This window comes from Sarcophilus harrisii, chromosome 2 (genome assembly GCF_902635505.1).
Source record: "Sarcophilus harrisii chromosome 2, mSarHar1.11, whole genome shotgun sequence".
Lineage (NCBI taxonomy): Eukaryota > Metazoa > Chordata > Mammalia > Dasyuromorphia > Dasyuridae > Sarcophilus > Sarcophilus harrisii.
Window position 1 is genome coordinate 522,515,962 of NC_045427.1, and position 14,723 is coordinate 522,530,684.

A 14,723-nucleotide genomic window follows, 5' to 3' on the forward strand; every position below is an offset into this window, starting at 1 on the left:
AAGTGAAAATTTAATTACAAATAAGTCTCCTTCTGAAGAAAAACCAACAGTGCTATGCTATGGTGAAACCATGTTTAAAGTTTAGGTATAAGAAGAACAAGGAATGATAGAAAGAAAGTTAAAAAGTCAACTCATAAACTACAGATATATACACTCCAATTCCCTGCCTAAAGGAGGGATAAAATAATATTTCTTAAGATAAAATTCAATAACTGCACTTTGAATTAAAATAAATCATGTGAAGAAAAGTTCCAATCCCTCACTTCTCCTTAGGCGCCATAATTCTAGATTATTAACACTAGAAAGGACTTTGTCAGACAGTCTCTGTATTCCTTGCTGAACAGAAATCTATTCTACTATTTTCAAGACAAGTGGCCATACAAACCCTTCCAAGAGTGGGAAGCTTTCTAATGGGAAGCAGCTCGATTCCTTGTTGGACAGCTCCAATTACTAGGAGGTTCACTCTCTAGGAACTCTAGGACACTAGGAATGTCAAACCATTCCTCTACCCCACTGCTGTTATCCCATACACACAGATACAAGCTAAGAAGGGAAAGAAAGAATATTATCTTCAATCAAAAGCCAAAGTTTCAACTGTTACCCCAACTCTCAATTCAACTTTATCCTCTCAGAACTCTAAGGAAGGAGTAGTGAGTGTGGTTCTCATAACCTTGTCCAGATCACTAACTAACTTCATGAATAACTAACCATTATTGTTATAATGCAAACTAACAAACTCTTCCATGTCTACTGGACAGAGCATCAGAATGAGAGCAAAAGCTATCGAATTTAAATTGATCTCGAACAATAATTCCTCCACAAATCATTGTGTGTGCACGTTTGTGTAGAAATATTCATCTCTCTGTTTGCCTGTTACATCCCCCCAGAAGAATGTATGTTAATTGACAGCAGAAATTTTTTATTTTATCTTTGTATATTGAAGTTCTTCTACACACAGTAGCTATAAGAAAATTTCAGAGGTTGAACTGAAAAAACTTGACAGTCGATTGAATCTGGGGGTATAAAGAGCAGAATTAAGGATGACACAAAGTCAAATCAACAAGTATTTGTTGACCAGATTGTTCGAATGTGAAATGTCTGCTTGCTAAAAAGGCTATTTTATGGAGAACTCACATGGACAAGCACTCAGACGGTCTCTCAACTTCGAAATTGAATATGTGACATGAGAGAAACATTGACACAGGACACCCAGCATGGCTTGCCCTCATAGAAAAGGTGCTTTACTCTATGAACAATGAAAAATGGAAATAACTCAAAAGAAATATGAGATGTACAATTTCGAGAATCTACACCCAAATGTTCACATGGACTATTTGTGCCTGGTCTGTGGTAGAACATTCCAATCTAGTACTGAGTGATATGACCAGACACAGTTGGACACACTATAACTTGACTCTAACATAATGATATCATTTTGGTTCTCTTCAAGAATGAAGGGGCAACAACCAATTACATGCCATACACTGTGCTAAGAACTAAAAATATAACGAAAAGCAAAAAACAGTCCCTGTTCTCAGAGAACTCTAAATGCCTGGCCCATGGTAAACACTAAGTAAAATGTTTACTAACTGATGGGCAATTCTGATCAATACAGTAACAATACAATTCCTGAGGACCAAAGATGAAGCATGACACTTATTTCGCGTGGTGCAGGATGAGACACACATTTTTTAAATATCCAATATGAAAATTTTTTATTCGATTATTTTTATTACTTTATGAGGATTTTCTTTTCCCCCCCTTTTCTCACTGTTCAATTGAGGAGGAGGGAGAGTAGAAGGGAGAGAAAATAAATGCTTGCCAAGTGGTTTGGAAAAAATTCAAATTGAGGGAAAATAAGTGAAAATCATTAATTCCCCTATGTCCAATTACTAACAAAGATGAAGAATAAAGACAGTACAGGAGCTAAAAACAAAAAATAATCAAAAAATATCTGATTTAGGTTGACATTTTAAGCATCCAATATAAAATCTCATGAAAAACAATTTAATCAAAGCAGTTTAATCTTTTTTTCCTTCTTTTCAATACTTTCAGAGGAGCAAATGAGTGATAACTAAAGAAAAAAAAGGCATATCCATTCCTTAAAATTGACTAAATCAAATCTAAAGCTTTGAATGACTTTGCTGATGAGGAAACCCAAACATTTTTATACAAAGCAGAAGGGCCAGATTTTTGTCTGTTCCTTTTCTCAGTGACCCATAATTTTATATTTTACTCTTAACACTTGAAAGAATAGAAGGCATGGTGCTGGCAGATTAAGATAACAGTTCAAGAGCAGCCACCCAGCTGAACTCTCCCAACATTCTCCTCCAGTGAAAATTTTGGAGTGACAGAATCAACAAAAGTGAACGGCAAGTGGGAAGACATTTTTCCAGCCTAAGAAAATTTAAAAGATCAGTAGGAGAAATCTGTGACACCAGGGTGGAAGCTTGTCCAGGGCTCACACACCTGGCAGTGACATGTCTCAGCTCAGAGACCTCTAAAAAGGACTAACTAGACAACTAGTCAGAAAGAAATTACAGGAACTGGTATTAGATTACATTGCTGGCATTGGGTCCAGCAGAGTTGATGAGCAACTCTATTGTCCATTTGCAATTCTAGGTTATACAATTCCAGGGTGGACAGGAGTGCTGGTGGCTGGTCACAAGGGAACAGGGGGTCTGATCACAGTTTCAAAGTAAAAAGGAATGCTAGCACTTCTAGCTGCAGGAGGCCAGGGACCAGAATACAGATCAGCAGAGCAATGACCATGTCTCCCCCAGGATCATACAATCCTGAAAGCACCAAAAAATTTCATCTGAATTGGTTCAAAGAGGGAAGAAGAATATATACTCTTAATTGTGTATAGAAATATAACTTACCCAATAGGAAAAAAGGAGAGAAGGAGAGAAGTAATAAAAGGGAAGAGAAATTAAGAGAGGCAGTAGTTAGAAGCAAACAGACTTTTGACAAGGAAAAGGGTTAAAAAAAAAAAAAAGCAGGGCTGGCACGGGGGAAAAAGAAGAAAATGGGGGTGGAGAGAAATAGTTAGTAATCATAACTATGAATGTGAATGTGAATGAGATGAACTCATCCACAAAACAGAAGCAGATAGCAGAATGGATTAGAAACCAGAAGCCAATAATATGTTGTTTACAAGAGACACATTTGAAACAAAGGCACATACAGAATTAAGATAAAGGCCTAGAACAGAATCTAATGTGCTTCAGATGAAATAAAAAAAATAAGGCGAAGCAATCATGATTTCAAAGCAAAAAGCAAAAGCAAAACCAGACCTAATTAAAAGAGATAATCAGGGATACTAATTTAGGTTAAAAAATATCATAGATCCCAAGCTTCCTAAACTGTGAGTTGCAACTCCATTTGAAGTTGTTAAATGAACGTAGGGGTTGCAAAATTATGATTTATTATTAGTAAATGTTTGATTGGTACTTATTTTATATAACTATATTCTCGGGGTTATCCAAAATTTCTCAGGTGAAAGGAGGTTGTGAGTGGAAAAAGTTTAAGAAATTCTGCTACAGACAATGAAGTAATATTAACAAGTTTCTCTGCTAGAGAACTCATTTCTCAAATACCGAATATAAGTGAGTCAAATTTGTAAAATGGTCAAAGGATATAAATAGGAGGCAGTTTTCAGAAGAAATACAAGTTATTTACAATCATATGAAAAAATGCTCTGAAACACTCTTGAAAGAAATGCAAATTACAATAACTCTGAGGTACTACTTCACAATGATCAAAAATGCATCTTCAAGATGGGGAAACCAATACCTCCCAAAACCATCCATTCTACTTTTGGACAGCTCCACACATTAGTAAACTTTTTCCTGCTATCAAGCCTAAATTTACCTTCTTGCAATTTTTACTCATCTGTTCCTGGTTCTCCCTTCTAAGTCCAAGTATTGGGGAAAAAAAAAAGTCAAACAAAGCATTCCATCAACAAATATTGGCTAATATTTTATGTCTAATCTTTTTATACACATAAAAGCCCTTCAATTAGTTGAAGATACCTATCAAATTTCTAGTTCCTTCAACAAATGTGATACAGTCTCAAGTCTCTTTGCCATCATGGCTACTCACCTCTAGATAAGCTCCAAGTTATCAATGTATATCTCACATTGTGACATCTAATATAGAAAACTCCAGATGAATTCTGATGAAGGCAGAATATAATGAATTCTTAGAAGCTACTCTTCTCTTAATGCACACCAATTCAACATTAGTTTTTTCTGGCTACCACAACATAATACTAATTCATCTCTCCTTGTTATTGGTTAGCCATTTTCAGTTATGTCTAACTCTTTGTAACCCCTATTTTTTGAGTTTTCTTGGCAAAGATCTTAGAGTGCTTTGTTATTTCCTTCTCCAGCTCATTTTACAGGTGAAGAAACAGACAAATAGGGGTAAATGACCTGCCAGAGTCAAACAGCTAGTGAGTGTCTGAGGCCAAATTTGAACTCAGGTCTTTCTGATTCCAGGCCCAGAGCTTTATCCACTGATAAAAGCACAGAGAATGATTCACAGCTGAAGTCCATGAAAACCCTTCAGATCTTTTCCAGATAAATTGTTGTCTTACTATGCCTCCCTCAACTTGAACTTGTAAAGCTGATTTTTTTGCTTCTAAGAACTTACATGAAGCCCTACTGAATTCATTCTGTTAAGATTTGAACCTCTACAGTTATCTGACATGATTCTTTCTATCTTCCTTATTCAGTACATAAGCTAAATTTCCTACCTTTATATCATCATCAAATTTGACAAGTATACTATCTAGGTTTTTATTCAAATCATTAATACAGATGTTAAGCAGCACAAGCTAAGAAGAGATCGCTGGGGTATTCCACTAGAGTTCTCAAAGCAAACTGTCACCAAACTATTAACAACTATTCTTTCATTCTGGTCAGCTACTCCATGTAATCTAACTGATTTCTCACCTAATTTTTATCTCTCCAACTTTTTCATATGAACAGTATGAGATACATTAACAAAAACTTTGGGGATAGCTAAGTGGCATAGTGCATAGAGGACCAGCCCTGAAGTGTTTAATATTTACATCAGCTTTTTTTTGCAATGGAAAAAAAAACAAAAAACAGGAAGTCAAGGATTGATGGATGTCCATCAATTGGACAAATTGTACTGTATGGTATATGTAGAATACAACTGTTCTATAAGAAATGATGAACAAGATCTTCTCAGAAAAATCTGCAAAGACTTACATGAACTGATGCCAAGTAAAATGAGTGGAACCAGGAAAATATTATACACAGTAACAACAATATTGTACAATGATCAACTGTGAATAACTTAGCTATTTGCAGCAATATGATTCAAATCAAAGAACATAATGGTATAAATGCTATGTACCCCCAAAGAAATAACTCAATGCATAATAATGAAGCATACTTTTTAATATTCCCTTTATTTTGCTTGATGTTTTGTCTGTTTTCTTCTACAAAATGACTAATATGGAAATATATCTTGTATGACTGAAATTTTTTAAAATTGAATTCCCAAGAAGGGAATATAAAAAAGGGAAAAAGACCCACATTGCAAGAATGTTTGCAGCAGCAAAGAACTGGAAACTGAGTGGATGCTTATCAGCTGGAGAATGGCTAAATAAGTTATGATATATGAATGTTATGGAATATTCTTGTTCTATAAGAAACAATCAACAGAATGATATCAGAAAGGCCTGGAGAGATTTGCTTGAACTTCTGCTGAGTAAAGTGAGTAGAACCAAGAGAACATTGTAAACTCAACAAGATTATAGGATGGATCAATTCTGATGGACATGGCTTTTTTCAATGATGAGGTGTAGTTCAGCTACATATAGACCCTTAAGTAAACGCAATATTAGTGTGTCTGACTGTGGCTGATCAGACCAATACGAGTTCGGAATTCTCTGCTACAAATCAGATACAAATAATCCCTATCAACATATTGGGTTATGTTCTCTAAATTTGTGCATATCAACAATCATTTCTAAAGTTCTTAAGAGAGACCTTGAGAGTGTCCTTGTATTGCTTTTTCTAACCACTTAGTGAACTTTTACATTGCTGGAGTTCTCCATAAAATAGTCTTTTTGGCAAGCATATATTTGTCATTTCAACAAGAGAACCCAATGGAATTGCGCTCTCTGCATCTACTTTGTATATATTTTGTGGGTTTGGTTTTTTTTTAATTTGTACATGCTTACCTTCCTCAGCAGAATATGGGCTTCTTTTAAGCAGGGACTATTTTCACTTTTGCTTTTGTAACCAGAGTGCCTTGCATGGTGCCTGGCACATAGTATTTAATAAACGCTGATTGATTTTTACAGGAAAAGGCACAAATACACATAAAAATATATAAATCATATTAAATCAGGTAAATCATCAAATAAAATTAGCCTAAATGAGTTATGAAAACAAGATGTTTAATTCTTGCAAGGTTAGTCTAAATTAAAACATACAATTAAGTATTTTAAAGCTATAATAAATATTTTTATATCTAATGGAAAAGAAATATTTCAGGAAGAAAAAGAACACTTAAGTATATTTGGGGCAGCACTGAGCAGGTTTACAGCAACTTGGTTGGTAGTGGGTTAAAATATCGAAAAACTAAAAGGTGACTACTAAATGTCAACACCCCCGGGCCACAAACACACACATTTAAAACTTTTGGAGGTGTTTGTAACAAAGATGGAATCTTACTATTGTTTGCAAATTTTAGGTTTCAAAATAGACCACTGCATTGCATCTTGTCCCTTTGGTGCTATATGGTGATTTTATATAACTATTTTTCAGTGTGTATATATACAGATTATCTCCAAACTCTTAGTGTGCCTTGAAGATATAAAGCTTAGAAGCTATAAAAGCTGAAAGTCATGTTAAAACTTTTGGGACATGCTGTATTTCATGGCACATAAAGTCTTTTTCACCCAAAGACCATCACCCCCCTTCAATATCCCCAAAAAGCTTACGTTTTAACCTCTCCAAGTCATAGCTCATAAGTTTCCAATGTTGTTTATTATTTTTTTTAACCAATCTTCTAGAAATAACACAACTTCAAAAAAAAAGGCATTTAATAAAATAGAATAAAAAACTAAAATAAGAGAAAACACACACAAATTATCAAAGTGGGGAAAAATGCAGCTATGTTGGGATTATACAAATACCTAAAGAATACACATATGTGGGTTCCTACTCACTGATGTTCCTGCTTTCTGCTTCCATGTTTCACCACATGATTCAGATGGTTTTCAGCTAGTCAATCAACAAGCATTTACTCAGTGTTCATTTAATAAGTATTAAATTGTCAGGTACTATGCTAATCACTGGGACACAAAAAGTAAAAGCTTCTGTTTTCAAAGCACTTACTTTACACTTGGGAGACAGCAAGTATATATACACATTTGTTCGTTAAAGAAAAAAAGTTGGAAAGAGAGTACACTTGTACTTAGAGGGAGAATGGGTGGGAGGAATCAGGAAAACTTAAAATAGAATGTCCAATACGCTAAAGTCCTGAAAAAAATCAATTCCAAAAGGTGAAAGTAAGGAGTATATATTTCTTCCTGAAATACGGAAATGTTACTTATGAGTGGATCAGAAGAGAAGACCAGAAGGTGGCACTTTTTTTTTTTCTTTAGGAAATCATGCTGTGCAAGCTTTCTCTGTAACATTTTTGGATGTACTTGGTAGTTTGCTCAGATTCCCAACTTTTTTCTTTAGTCACAGAGTTTTGTAGGCACAAAGTAGGTGATTATTAAGTTATTTATTTACTAATTCTTCTCCTCATGGTTAACTATTTTTCAGTTGTTTATTCCGTAAAAGTGGGCTCAATTTTTAGCGCTTTTGTTTACTACTGTTAGTTCTTTGTCTCAGTTGTTAAAATTATTTTTCATCTACTGACTCAAATGTTACTCTTTTATAATTCTGCCAGCGATTTCTCCATGTGCCAACAACAAATACCTTGCTGCTTATCACTGCTGCCACCACTCTACTTTTAATACAGCTACCTCTTGCTCCCATATGATTTCAGGCTGAGACTGGCCAATACAATGCCCAGGTCCTTCCCTCAATCTCTCAGTCACTACAGCAACCCAAACCTTGGGAGGCAGAGAGAAGGACCACCTGGTTGCTGAATGGATTTTGTATCCTATCTCTTCTGTGGCAGTGCCCTGCTTACCTCCAGTGTTCTGGTTGTATATTGTCACAATCCCTAGTTCATCATGAATCTGTCCTTGCTGCCAGTAGTGCCAGGCTTATGAAGAGGCACTGGGAAAATTAACTACTGTCTTTGTTGTTGTAACAGAGCTACCACCAGCAGTAACCTATTGTGGTGGGAGTAGGGAATATTTTCTTCCTATATCTTCAAAGTGCACAGTCCCCAGATTGGAAACTACTTTTGTATGTGATCAACCATCTGATATGATATGATGTTATCAAAAAAATGCAGAGCACCTCTCACATTCTCATGCCTACTTAGTAGCAAATGCCCAGAAGTCACCCATCATTTGATAAATAAGGCCTTATTAAGTGAGATGCAGAATTCCAATCCTATGGTAGCAAATATCATCAAAATAATAGCTGGATCATAGCACTCAACAAGTGATATAAAACTATGGTTTAGGTTTTTTGTCCTACTTAAAAAAAAAAAAACATCCATTCCTACCGAAACTCCAAATTCAATTTCTGCTGAAAAGAGAATCATTAGTATTCAGTAAAGGTACTTAATCCCCCTAACACTAAAATGGGAAAGCAAGATCAGGAGCAGCCAATCTAATGTAAGAAACTGGGAGGTATGCTTGGGTTGCCAAGAATGCCTCTAGAATTGGAGGTGCTCACCTCCCTGAAATGAGTCTTGATCCAAGAATACATGATCAAATGTCTTTTTATAACTGTCAATTAAATGAACACATACTGCCACACACACATGCTGAACTCCTTTAAGAATTACAATGAAGCAGTCACTCTTAGCAGTTCTGAATAGATTTATATATAGTTGAGTAGAAGAGAAAACAAGTAAAAAGGCAAAGACACTGAAATACTCATCCCTGCTATGATTATTAAGGCATTTGTGATACTACACAGAATTTTAAGGTTTTTTCCAAATTAGTTAAGGTTATTCAATTTTTAAAAAAAATTTAAGTTATCTCTGAACATAAGTCAAGCAGTTCAATAAATCTAGCACTATTTTAAGTTGATGAAAGATGGACTAAAAAAGAAATAGGCCAGTTTAAAAAAAAAAAAGTTACAACACATAAATTGCAAAAATCTAAATGACCTTATAACTATGTTTCTTTCACATGCATACAAATCCAATTCAATTGCCCACTTGTGGTTTGGCTCACAGAGCTGAGTCAGACCCCCTTGGCTTGCTTCCTTTCTGTTTACTATGATAACAGTAACAATATTTTGCTCTGTTCATCAGAGAAACTGAATCTGAGTAAGAATTTTTATTCAAGTAGTTTGATGAAAACAAAGCTCCACTGATGGTGAATCAAATCTTTCAATACAAGCAATAAAATCCATTTTGGAGGGCTCAGATATTCTATTGCAAAACATGGTATCCTAAAATCTAGTGGAGAGATAAATTTTACAATTTAAATCCTATTCTATTTAAATATTTAAATAAACTATTCTATTTAAATTCTATAAAAAATTATATTTTTTCCATAAAAACAGAGCGGAAAGAAAGGTTTTGTTCATGATTTATTAACAGTTAAGTAAACTTATTTTTAAAAATCCAAATTCCACTGTATGTGTTCCCCCACAATTTAAAATTTTTTTTAATATCCTGAGCCAAGTACCCACCAACTCTTTAATCTCTATATGCAAAGAAATTAATTCTGCAAAGTGACTCACGTGTCTTTTTTGGCAAACAAACTTTAGAAGCTAGTTATTTTAAAATAAACCAAAAATCTAGAATGGCTTAAGGCCCAAAATGTGTCATCATGTAGAACATAGCAAGTTCAAATGCCTACAGAGCAAGAAAGAGGGGGCATCTGGCCCTGCTGGCTTCCCACATGGCCAGAGATTTCAGTCCATGAGGTCTCCTACTGGGATATGTTGTTTTATTTTAAAATGTGAATAAACCAATTTCTTCCCCACTAAAAAATAAATAAGTCCATCTGTCAATATTAAGAACGTTGATTCTTGAGACATACATACAGCTCAGGTATGATACAAGAGCTTGAAAGACAAACTACTCGTTTCTTTATGTTAGTGCTGGAATTATATTCCTATTCCTTTAGTTTTAGTGTGAATAAATACCTGCAATAAATCCTAATGATTTTTCTTTTTTCTAAATTGAACATGGAGTTGCAATAGAATTGATCATTATTTTTTCTTTTCTACTGTATTTTTATTTATTTTGTTAAATTATTTCCTGATTACATTTTAATATTTTTGGGACAATCCTCAGGAGTATGGTGGCTGCATATCTGACACTAACAAAAATGATTATTAACAGAATATAAAAAATTTTGGAGCACCATTTCCTATGCTGGCATTACAGAAGGCACAGTTCCTTTTTTGGAGAGTATTCTCCATTTAAATAAGACTCCGCTTAGAATTAAGATGAGGTTATTTCTTCTGTGACCCTCTCTTTAGTGCTACTCACTAAACCACCAGTAACTGGGAGAAAACGCCAAAAGTTTTAACAATTTTTAAGACTTCAAAAAGTGTTGTTCTATTACTCATAACATTCCAGTTCCTGCCTCCATACCTTTGCCCAAACTATGTTCCATAGCTGGAATGGAATGCATTCCCCCTCCTCATCTCCAACTCACTGAATTATTAAGTATCTCTTTCTACATGAAGCCTTTCCTGATCCTTCCAAGATGCTAGTTTACCTCCCCACCTCACCCCCAATCTTAGATTTCTTCTAGATATACTTAACATTAATATCTTTTCTCCCTAAAAGAATTTAAGTTCTTTGAGGAGAGGACCATTTCATTTTTGCATCCCCAGCACATAACACAATGCTTGATACACAATAGATACTTAATAAAATTATTATGTTTCACCCATTAAATAATGGATGAAGGATAAAAGTCTAATTGTAGTAACTGATAGAAAAGGAAAGGTGGTGGATGGAATGGGAAAAAATGGATCACTTTTCAAAAGTATTTTCTTTGCAATACTGCCAACATCAAATATGACCATTTTTTTCCTATTGAAATAATACATAAATAAAATATAGCATATCTTTAATATTTCAAAGTAATAATTGAGAACACATTAAATAAAAATTATATTAAAGAAGTACTCCCTTCCCTAAATAATTAAGTTTAAGTAATTAAAATAATCCTGCTAGTATCAGAAAATAATAGATTAAGTTTTACTATCTACAATTTAATTCCTGAGTAACTTATGGTATAATAAAAGTATATGTAAGGAAAGAAAGTCAGACATTACAGTACATTTATTGTATTTGTTGCTTTACTAAGAAATCTCAACCCTTTATAACCAGACGTAATGTTTCTTGAGGAAATGGAAACAAGCTATATATTTAAAATCTATTCTTAAAAGGTAACATATTTAACACTGCAGTGAAAATAGGCTCAAAGAATTGAGATGCTGAAATATGATTTATCAAAAAGTACTATTTTCAAATGTTACAAATTTATAATGACAGACAGAAAAATCATAAGCCTGAAGACATATAGAAAAAATAATAGTTCAGGAAGACAAAACAAAACAAAAAACCTTAAAATGAAGCTTGTGACATGTAAGATCTCACAAGTCAACATTCATGGCATGAATGCTGTCCCTTAGCGGATGCTAAATAAACATAGCATGATGTTCAAGTTCTTCAGTACTTGTAATTTCACCAATGAATTGACAATATATTTCATTATTAACATTCAGAGTAATTTAAATATAAAGTCAGTATACATCTGTTAAGCCAAAGGACATTTTACTGTATAAAATTAAAATGGAAAAAAAAAAAGGTCAAAGTACTAAGAAAATATACTAGTTTCTTATTCACATTTATTTTAAAATGTCACTAGAAACAGTAGTCACCTATTATAAAACAAAAACTTTTTAAAAAGGAATTAATACATGATGAATATTTTTAAAACTAGGTAATTGCTTATTGCACAATGCTTAATGAAATCTTTGGTAAATTTTCTAAATTCTAAGAAATATCTTTAAAAATATTAAAGACAGAAAATATACAGAGAATTGATTCAAATTTATAAGCATTCAAGGTATTCTCCAATTGATAAATGGTCAAAGGATATGAATAGACAATTTTCAGATGAAGAAATTGAAACTATTATTGAAACTAAATGAAAAGGTGCTCTAAATCACTACTGATCAGAGAGAAATGCAAATTAAAACAACTCTGAGATACCACTACACTCCTCTCAGATTGGCTAAAATGACAGGAAAAGATGACGAATGTTGGAGGGGATGTAGGAAAATTGGGACACTGATACATGGCTCCAATCATTCTGGAGAGCAATTTGGAACTATGCTCAAAAAGTTATCAAACTGTGCATACCCTTTGATCCAGCCGTGTTTCTACTGGGATTATATCCCAAAAAAATCTTAAAGAAGGGAAAGGGACCCACATATGCAAAAATGTTTGTGGCAGCCCTTTTTGTAGTGGTCAGAAACTGGAAACTGAGTGTATGCCCATCAATTAGAGAATGGCTGAATAAGTTATGGTATATGAATGTTATGGAATAGTATTGTTCTGTAAGAAACAATCAGCAGGATGATTTCAGAGAGGCCTGGAGAGACTTACATGAACTGATGAAATGAGCAAAACCAGATCATTGTACACTTCAATAATAAGACTATACAACTATTAATTCTGATAGACAAGGTTCTCTTCAACAATGAGATGACTCAAACCAGTTCCAATTGTTCAGTAATGAAGAGAATCAGTTATACCCAGAGAGAGGACTATGGGAACTGAGTGTGGATCACAGCATAGCATTTTCACTCTTTTTGTTGTTTGCTTGTATTTTATTTTGCTTCACTTTTTCTCTTGTGTGGCATGATAACTGTATAAATATGAATGCATATATTAGGTTTCACATATATTTCTACCATGTTTTACATATATTGAACTACTTGTCATCTAGGGGAAGGTATGGGGGAAGGGAGGGGAAATTGAAACACAGGGTTTTTGCAAGGGCTAATGTTGAAGAATTGTCCACGCATATGTTTTGAAAAATAAAAAGCTCCAATAAAAATAAATAAATAAAGCTGTGCACAAAAATATAAATGAATGAATAAATGAATAAATTTTAAAATAAAAAAAATATTAAAGATGGGGCAGCTAGGTGGCTTAGTAGATAAGAACACTAGCCCTGAAGTCAGGAGGACCTGAATTCAAATCTGGTCTCAGACACTTAACATGTCCTAGCTGTGTGACCCTGGGCAAGCCAATTAACCCCAATTGCCTTGGCAAAAAAAAAAAAAATTAAAGACTCCCCAACCAACCAGAAATATATAAAGGAAAAGAAATAAGCATGTAATTATGAAACAGATACAATCTTAGTTATGAAGAGTAAATTATGAAAAACAGTGAAAAAAACTAAACATAAAATAGTTCATGTTTATATAGAAAGTTTTACAAAGCAGCATTTTTCTCGCGAGAGCCTTGTGAAGATGGTTGTTCAAATATCACATTCATTTTGGAAATAAGTTCATTAAGCCTTATGTTCCTCAAGTTATGTGTCCATAATCATACAACTACTAACAAGCAAAACCAAGACTCAAATCGAAGGTTTCTGAATGCAAGTCCACTAAAGTTACCACTAAATGATATTGCCTCTCAAAAACAGATACCATGCATCTTCAAGTACAAAAAATATTTTACCCTTTTCTCAGTAAGAAATTCAAGAAATGAATAGTCTTTAGTACTTACCTAGCCATTAATTATCAAATAAATACCTACAAAACCAATCCAAATAAATAAAACAAAGACCCTAGACAAAATCTATTAGGCCACAGCATTTTAAAAACATATGTAGTAATTCATCATAAAAATTAACTTTTAATTATCCACCTCAAAAGGATCTTGAAAAGTTTAACTAACATCCAGGAAATCTGTGCTTAGTTCAAAGGCAAAGAATTAAGACACAGCTCAAATGAATTTTTCAATGACTAATTTTCAGCTTAATATTTTCCAAATTCTAAAATAAGCATTAAATTCAAATTTTAGTATAACATATTATAACACATCATTTTTATTGCATCATTATATTGTTTTAAACTTTACTATTCAAGTACTACAATGAATTATTATAAGAAATACAATTGTAAAGTCGAGTTAACTACATAAAAGCAGAACATCTTCTAAACACAAAGATTCAAAAGAGACTCAAATCACTGTAGGCAAAAGCCAAATTTCTCCCCTTTTGTGTGTTAGGACTCATTTTAAAGGAGAATTCTATTGATAAGGAATACGTTGCGGATGAAAAACTTCACAGAACAAAGAAAGAATACAGTTGTTGTTTTTTTAATTGAAGCAAAAAAAAAAAAAAAAAAAAGCTTACTAAACTCTATGTACTTATACAGGTGTAGTAAGAAGACCAGTATATCATGTACTATACTTTCCTACAAATTAGCAAATACAAATATACCTCAAGTGATGAGGTATTTTAAAAAATTTATGCTTCTACATCATCTACATTTCATAATATATTTCATCTCTTATCCCCTCCCAGAGAGCCATCTCCTATAACAAATAAAAAA

The 14,723-nt window shown here is 33.6% G+C and overlaps 1 protein-coding gene across 4 annotated transcripts in view; it reads right to left on the reverse strand.

Annotated features, from left to right (window-relative positions):
- USP3 (ubiquitin specific peptidase 3) overlaps nt 1-14,723 on the reverse strand; it is a 104,389-nt gene that overhangs the window by 78,347 nt on the left and 11,319 nt on the right. The gene's annotated exons all lie outside the window — the stretch shown is intronic.